Raw genomic sequence first — 9,400 nt, forward strand, 5'->3', positions numbered from 1 at the left:
TGCAGAGATCATCTGTTCACCTAGCCTGCATCTCACAAAGACATGGCGGTTGGAACTTGTGTTTCTTGGCCCAAGCAAGTCTCTTCTTATTGGTGTCCTTTAGTAGTGGTTTCTTTGTAGCAATTTGACCATGAAGGCCTGATTCACACAGTCTCCTCTGAACAGTTGATGTTGAAATGTGTCTGTTACTTGAACTCTGTGAAGCATTTATTTGGGCTGAAATTTCTGAGGCTGGTAACTCTAAAGAACTTAACTCTGCATCTTCCTTTCCTGTGGTGGTCCTCGTGAGAGCCAGTTTTATCATAGCGCTTGATGGTTTTTGCCACTGCACTTGAAGAAACTTTCAAAGTTCTTGATATTTTCTGGATTGATTGAACTTCATGTCTTAATGGACTGTCATTTCTTTTTGGTCTTTTACCAAATAGGGCTATCTTCTGTATACCACCCCTACCTTGACACAACACAATGCTTTAAGAAGGAAAGAAATTCCACAAATTAACTTTTAAGAAGACCCTGTCACACCCTGATCAGTTTCACCTGTCCTCTTTATTGTCTCCACCCCCTCCAGGTGTCGCTTGTTTTCCCAGTGTATTTATCCCTGTGTTTCCTGTCTCTCTGTGCCAGTGTATTTATCCCTGTATTTCCTGTCTCTCTGTGCCAGTGTATTTATCCCTGTGTTTCCTGTCTCTCTGTGCCAGTGTATTTATCCCGGTGTTTCCTGTCTCTCTGTGCCAGTGTATTTATCCCTGTGTTTCCTGTCTCTCTGTCCAGTGTATTTATCCCTGTGTTTCCTGTCTCTCTGTCCAGTGTATTTATCCCTGTGTTTCCTGTCTCTCTGTGCCAGTGTATTTATCCCTGTGTTTCCTGTCTCTCTGTCCAGTGTATTTATCCCTGTGTTTCCTGTCTCTCTGTGCCAGTGTATTTTTCCCTGTGTTTCCTGTCTCTCTGTGCAGGTGTATTTATCCCTGTGTTTCCTGTCTCTCTGTACCAGTGTATTTATCCATGTGTTTCCTGTCTCTCTGTGCCAGTGTATTTATCCCTGTGTTTCCTGTCTCTCTGTGCAGGTGTATTTATCCCTGTGTTTCCTGTCTCTCTGTACCAGTGTATTTATCCCTGTGTTTCCTGTCTCTCTGTGCCAGTTCGTCTTGTATGTTTCAAGTCAACCAGCGGTTTTCCCGTTCTCCTGCTTTTTGCATTCTCCTTTTTCTAGTCCTCCCGGTTTTGACCCTTGCCTGTTTCTGGACTTTGTAACAGCCTGTCTGACCATTCTGCCTGCCTTGACCACTAGCCTGTCTGCCGCTCTATACCTCCTGGACTCTGAACTGGTTTGGACCTTTTTGCCTGTCCATGACCATTCTCTTGCCTACTCCTTTGGATTAATAAACAATGTAAGACTCCAAACATTTGGGCCTCGCCTTTAGGGTCTTGCCTAGGGTCTCGCTTGATGCAAAGCTGTCATCAAGGCAAAGGGTGGCTACTTTGAATAATCTCAAATATATATATATATATTTGTTTTTTTAGCACTTTTTTGGTTACTACTGTACATGATTCCATATGTGTTATTTCAGTTTTGTTGTCTCACTATTATTCTACAATGTAGAAAATAGTAAAACTAAAGAAAAACCCTGGAATGAGTAGGTGTGTCCAAACGTTTGACTAGTACTGTATATATAATCCTGTGTAGCACCATTAACATGAAGAAAAAAATCCCTAAACAAAAAACTATTTTTCTTTCTTCACAAAGTTCAAATGACATTGCAGTTATCACCAAACTTCCACTAACAGATCCCGATCATACTCATAAAAATATTGTATCTACTTCATTAAGAAGAGTTGTAATGCACGACGGAGTGCGAGAGGCTTGAAACAGAGCAGCAGGTCAGATGTGAGTGACGAAGGGAGCAGGGAGGAGGGATAGCATTCAAGTTGACCCGCACTGGTAGACTAACTTATTGATAGTTATTGAGCATCTCATCTGATTACATAGTACCTCTCTTGACTGCATCAAACCAACAGAAGCTAGTTAAGCTAGCTACACTGTAAAAAGGTATATTTACAGCATTATACTGGCATCTGAGTTGCCAGCTTAATACTGTAAATTGAAGTGGTTGCAGAGTCATAACTTGGTGAAAAGGAAAGCCCAGTGTATTGACTGGAGGTCACGGATGCTTGGAGGAGGACCCGTGTTGATAATATTTTTTTTTTTTTTTTTTTATTTTATTTTCACCTTTATTTAACCAGGTAGGCTAGTTGAGAACAAGTTCTCATTTGCAACTGCGACCTGGCCAAGATAAAGCATAGCAGTGTGAGCAGACAACAAAGAGTTACACATGGAGTAAACAATTAACAAGTCAATAACACAGTAGAAAACAAAGGGGGAGTCTATATACAATGTGTGAAAAAGGCATGAGGAGGTAGGCAAATAATTACAATTTTGCAGATTAACACTGGAGTGATGAATGATCAGATGGTCATGTACAGGTAGAGATATTGGTGTGCAAAAGAGCAGAAAAGTAAATAAATAAAAACAGTATGGGGATGTGGTAGGTGAAAAAGGGTGGGCTATTTACCAATAGACTATGTACAGCTGCAGCGATCGGTTAGCTGCTCAGATAGCTGATGTTTGAAGTTGGTGAGGGAGATAAAAGTCTCCAACTTCAGCGATTTTTGCAATTCGTTCCAGTCACAGGCAGCAGAGTACTGGAACGAAAGGCGGCCAAATGAGGTGTTGGCTTTAGGGATGATCAGTGAGATACACCTGCTGGAGCGCGTGCTACGGATGGGTGTTGCCATCGTGACCAGTGAGCTGAGATAAGGCGGAGCTTTACCTAGCATGGACTTGTAGATGACCTGGAGCCAGTGGGTCTGGCGACGAATATGTAGCGAGGGCCAGCCGACTAGAGCATACAGTCGCAGTGGTGGGTGGTATAAGGTGCTTTAGTGACAAAACGGATGGCACTGTGATAGACTGCATCCAGTTTGCTGAGTAGGGTGTTGGAAGCCATTTTGTAGATGACATCGCCGAAGTCGAGGATCGGTAGGATAGTCAGTTTTACTAGGGTAAGCTTGGCGGCGTGAGTGAAGGAAGCTTTGTTGCGGAATAGAAAGCCGACTCTTGATCTGATTTTCGATTGGAGATGTTTGATATGAGTCTGGAAGGAGAGTTTGCAGTCTAGCCAGACACCTAGGTACTTATAGACGTCCACATATTCTAAGTCGGAACCATCCAGGGTGGGGATGCTAGTCGGGCATGCGGGTGCAGGCAGCGACCGGTTGAAAAGCATGCATTTGGTTTTACTAGCGTTTAAGAGCAGTTGGAGGCCACGGAAGGAGTGTTGTATGGCATTGAAGCTTGTTTGGAGGTTAGATAGCACAGTGTCCAATGACGGGCCGAAAGTATATAGAATGGTGTCGTCTGCGTAGAGGTGGATCAGGGAATCGCCCGCAGCAAGAGCAACATCATTGATATACACAGAGAAAAGAGTCGGCCCGAGAATTGAACCCTGTGGCACCCCCATAGAGACTGCCAGAGGACCGGACAGCATGCCCTCCGATTTGACACACTGAACTCTGTCTGCAAAGTAATTGGTGAACCAGGCAAGGCAGTCATCCGAAAAACCGAGGCTACTGAGTCTGCCGATAAGAATATGGTGATTGACAGAGTCGAAAGCCTTGGCAAGGTCGATGAAGACGGCTGCACAGTACTGTCTTTTATCGATGGCGGTTATGATGTCGTTTAGTACCTTGAGCGTGGCTGAGGTGCACCCGTGACCGGCTCGGAAACCAGATTGCACAGTGGAGAAGGTACGGTGGGATTCGAGATGGTCAGTGACCTGTTTGTTGACTTGGCTTTCGAAGACCTTAGATAGGCAGGGCAGGATGGATATAGGTCTGTAACAGTTTGGGTCCAGGGTGTCTCCCCCTTTGAAGAGAGGGATGACTGCGGCAGCTTTCCAATCCTTGGGGATCTCAGACGATATGAAAGAGAGGTTGAACAGGCTGGTAATAGGGGTTGCGACAATGGTGGCAGATAGTTTCAGAAATAGAGGGTCTAATGTGGAGAAGTCTGTCAACTTCATTAGGTCATCCACTTCCCTCTTGTCTGCACCTCTGGGGCACACATAGCTGAATATATTCTCCATCCCCTGTCTCTTGTTTTCCAGGGAGTCTGGTGTTTCTCTCTGAAAGGTCCTGTGGTTGCCAGTTGATGCAGAATGGCGCCAGAGGAGTTGTGTGTTTTTTTGCTGTGTTTGTAACTTATTTTGTACATAATGTTTCTACCACCGTCTCTTATGACCGAAAAGAGCTTCTGGAAATCAGAACATCGATTACTCACCTCAAACTGAAGGAAGATTTTTTCTTTAACGAGTCGAACGCAAATGATTAACTTGAGATACATGACCAGGCCCAAATCCAAATCCACATCATTCACATGAAAAGAAGACGCCGATACAGGGGACGCAGGTCGGGGTGCCTTGTGAGAATTCCGTAGGCAAGTGGGTAACCCGCCTCTACCATCCATCCTATTGGAAAACATGCAATCATTGGAGAATAAATTGGATGAGCTCCGTTCAAGACAATCCTACCGGGACTTTAAAAACTGTAATATCTTATGTTTCACAGAGTTCTGACTGAATGACGACATGGGTAACGTACAGCTGGCTGGGTTTTCTGTGCATTGGCAAGATAGAACAGCTGCCTCCGGTAAGACAAGGGGTGGCGGTCTGTGTCTCTTTGTCAACAACAGCTGGTGCATAAAATCAAATATTAAGGAAGTCTCAAGGTTTTGTTCGCCTGAGGTAGAGTATCTCATGATAAGCTGTAGACCACACTATTTACCAAGACAGTTTTCGTCTATATTTTTCGTAGCTGTCACAAACCGATGCTGGCACTAAGACCGCCCTCAACGAGCTGTATAAAGCCATAAGCAAACAAGAATATGCTCATCCAGAGGCAGCGCCAAACCCCAACCAGAAGCCATGGATTACAGGCAACATCCTCACTGAGCTAAAAGGGTAGAGCTGCCGCTTTCAAGGAGCGGGACTGTAACCCGGACGCTTATAAGAAATCCCGCTATGCCTTCAGACGAACCATCAAACAGGCAAAGCCTAAATACAGGACTAAGATTGAATCGTACTACACCGGCTCAGACGCTATTACGGACTACAAAGGGAAGCCCAGACATGAGCTGCCAAGTGACATAAGCCGCCAAGTGACATAAGCCTACCAGACGAGCTAAATGCCTTTCATGATCGCTTTGAGGCAAGCAACACTGAAGCATGCATGAGAGCACCAGCTGTTCTGGATAACCGTGTGATCACGCTCTCGGTGGCCGATGTGAACAAAACCTTTAAACAGGCTAACATTCACAAAGCCGTTGGTTCAGACGGATTACCAGGATGTGTAATCAAAGCATGTGCGGACCAACTGTCAAGTGTCTTCATTGACATGTTCAACCCCTCCCTGACCGAATCTATAACACCTACATGTTTCAAGCAGACCACCATAGTCCCTGTACCCAAGGAAGCGAAGGTAACCTGCCTAAATTATTACCGCCCCGTAGCACTCACGTCGGTAGCCATGAAGTGCTTTGAAAGGCTGGTCATGGCTCACATCAACAGCATCCTCCTGGACACCCTAGACCCACTCCAATTCACATTGCGCCCCAACAGATCCACAGATGACGCAATCTCAATTACACTCAACACTGTCCTTTCCCACCTGGACAAAAGGAACACCTACATCAGAATGCTGTTCATTGACTGCAGTGTTCAACACCGTAGTGCCCTCAAATCTCATCACTAAGCTAAAGACCCTGGGACTAAACACCCCCCTCTTCAGCTGGATACTGGACTTCCTCATCGGCTGATGTACATCGGCTGATGTAAAAAGGGCTTTATAAATACATTTGATTGATTGATTGATTCCTGACGGGCCGCCCCCAGGTGGTATGAGTATGCAACATCATGTCTGCCATGCTGATCCTCAACACGGGGCCCCGTGCTTATTGCCCTTCTGTACTCCCTGTTAACCCATGACTGCATAGCCAAGCATTACTCCAACACCATCATTAAGTTTGCCGGTCCACAACGGTGGTAGGCCTGATCACCGACAACAATGAGACAGCCTGTAGGGAGGAGGTCAGAGACCTGGAAGTGTGGTGCCAGGACAACAACCTGTCCCTCAAAGTGATCAAGACAAAGGAGAGGATCATGGAGTACAGGAAAAGGAGGGTCGAGCATGCCCCCATTCTCATCGACAGGGCTGCAGTGGAGCAGGTTGAGAGCTTCAAGTTCCTTGGTGTCCACATCATCAACAAACTATCATGGTCCAAACACACCAAGACAGTCGTGAAGAGGGCATGACAACCCCTATTCCCCCTCAGGAGACTGAAAAGATTTGGCTGCACCATCGAAAGCATCCTGACTGGTAGCATCACCACCTGTTATGGCAACTGCTCAGCCGCAAGGCACTTACAGAGGGTAGTGCGTACGGTCCAGTACATCACTAGGGCCAAGCTTCCTGACATCCAGGACTTCTATACCAGGCGTTGTCAGAGACTCCAGCCACCCTAGTCATAGACTGTTCTCTCTGCTACTGCACAACAAGCTGTACCGGGGTGCAAGACTAGGTCCAAAATGCTTCTTAACAGCTTCTACCACCAAGCCATAAAACAGCTAATCAGATGGTTATCTGGAATAATTGCATTGACCCCCCCACCCACCTTTCTTTACACCGCTGCTACTCGCTGTTTATTATCTATTATATACATGTACATATTCCCTCAGTTACCTCAACTAACCTTTACCACTGTACATTGACTCAGTACTGGTACCCCCTGCATATGGCCTCGTAATTGTTATTTTATTGTTTTTAATTTATTTATTCCTTTTTCTCCCCAGTTGGCAGTTACAGTCTTGCCGCCTCGCTACAACTCCCCTACGGACTGAGGAGAGGTGAAGGTCGAGAGGTATGCATCCTCCGAAACATGACCCTGCCAAGCCGCACTGCTTGCTTAACCCGGAAGCCAGCCACACCAATGTGTCGGAGGAAACACCTTCCAGCTGGTGACCGGAAGTCAGCTTGCAGGCACCCGGCCTGCCACAAGGAGTTGCTAGAGCGATTGTGCACCGCCACGATTGTGCACCTCCACATGGGTCTCCCGGTCACGGTCGGCTTTGACACAGCCTGAGATTGAACCCAGGTCTATAGTAAAGCCTCAAGCACTATTTAGTAAATATTTTCCTTAACTCTTATTTTTCTAGAAACTGCATTGATGGTCAAGGGCTTGAAAGCATTTCACGGTAAGGTTGTATTCGGCGCATGTGACAAATAAAACTTGATTTGAGCAGCTGTAACTGTCAACTTTGGTTCTTGACATTGTTGCCTGTCCATTGCCGCTGAGGTTACTTTCCTCTTCATAGCTCCTTTTGGGATTTCAGATTCTATCTAAAGTGCTGTTATGATTTTTATGCTCCACTCTGGTCTTAATCTTAGTGATCAGGGAGTGGTACCCACTGCCAAGTAGTTTGGCTTCCCCTGTCAGGTCTTCAAAAGTCTTTGGGTACCGCGTTACAATGGATTTTTGCAATTTCACTGCATACAGCCTTGTTGGTATTGGGGCAGTTCTCACGCATGGCGTCACCAGTCTCCATCACCATCTGCCACCGTAACCCTACTTCCTTGGGCTGGAGGGCATCTTCTGTCGAGGTACAGTTGAAGTTGGAAGTTTACATACACTTAGTTTGGAGTCACTTCATTTCTTGTTAACAAACTATAGTTTTGGCAAGTCGGTTAGGACATCTACTTTGTGCATGACAGAAGTAATTTTTCCAACAATTGTTTACAGAGAGATGATTTCACTTATAATTCACTGCATCACAATTCCAGTGGGTCAGAAGTTTACATTCACTAAGTTCACTATGCCTTTAAACAGCTTGAAAAATTCCAGAAAATGTCATGGCTTTAGAAGCTTCTGATAGGCTAATTGACATCATTTGAGTCAATTAGATGTGTACCTGTGGATGTATTTGAAGGCCTACCTTCAATCTCAGTGCCTCTTTGCTTGATTGACGTCCTGGGAAAATCAAAAGAAGACCTCAAAAAGACCTCCACAAGTCTGGTTCATCCTTGGGAGCAATTTCCAAATGCCTTAAAGTACCATGTTCATCTGTACAAACAATAGTATGCAAGTATAAACACTATGGGACCACGCAGCCGTCATACTGCTCAGGAAGGAGACGCCTTCTGTCTCCTAGAGATTAATGTACTTTGATGCGAAAAGTGCAAATCAATCCCAGAACAACAGTAAAGGACCTTGTGAAGATGCTGGAGGAAACCGGGGCAAAAGTATTTTTATCCACAGTAAAACGAGTCCTATATCGACATAACCTGGATGGCCGAACAGCAAGGAAGAAGCCACTGCTCCAAAACCGCCATAAAAAAAGCCAGACTACAGTTTGCAACTGCTGTGGTTCGCAACTGTACTTTTTGGAGAAATGTCCTCTGGTCTGATGAAACAAAAATACAACTGTTTTTCCATAATGACCATTGTTATGTTTGGAGGAAAAAGGGGGAGGCTTGCAAGCTGAAGAATACCATCCCAACCGTGAAGCACAGGGGTGGCAGCATCATATTGTGGGGGTGCTTTGCTGCAGGAGGACTGGTGCACTTCACAAAATAGATGGCTTCACGAGGAAGAAAAATTATGTGGATATATTGAAGCAACATCTCAAGACATCAGTTAAAGCTTGGTCGCAAATGGGTCTTCCAAATAGACAAGCTGCTGTGAGGGACCGGTGAGTTGGCAACCAATGATGTGAGGCTTCAGGTCAGCCTGGGTGGTGACTGAACTGCTGGATACTCATTGAAGCGGAGGAAGTTAGCTCCATTATCTCATGTCTCATCTTTCCTCTCCAATTAGCTTCAGGCACATTGCGAGTGTTCTGTAAGAAGACCGGATGCTTCTCTCATCTTTTGCAGAAGGGTAACTGCTGCTGGTCTGGTTCTGAGAGGAAGTAATTCCTCCCACAGTTCCCTCTGCTCATGGTCCCTCGGAGTGTTGTTGTGTGGTGTTCTCTGCCTTGACTTTTAGCTCACATCATAGTCGACTCGACGATGTGGGGGGCGAGTCTAACGGAGTGGATGAGTTTGGCCAGGTAGCCACCCCAGTTTGGCCAGGTAGCCACCACTAAGAAGAGTCTTGGAGGTTCCAAACTTCTTCCATTTAAGAATGATGGAGGCCACTGTGCTCTTGGGGACCTTCAATGCTGCAGAAATTGTTTGGTACCCTTCCCCAGATGTGTGCTGACACAATCCTGTCTCGGAGCTCTATGGACAATTTCTTCGACCTCATGGCTCGTTTTTAGCTCTGACAAGCACTGTCAATTGTGGGACCAAA

Source organism: Oncorhynchus kisutch, linkage group LG1, assembly GCF_002021735.2.
Source record: "Oncorhynchus kisutch isolate 150728-3 linkage group LG1, Okis_V2, whole genome shotgun sequence".
Lineage (NCBI taxonomy): Eukaryota > Metazoa > Chordata > Actinopteri > Salmoniformes > Salmonidae > Oncorhynchus > Oncorhynchus kisutch.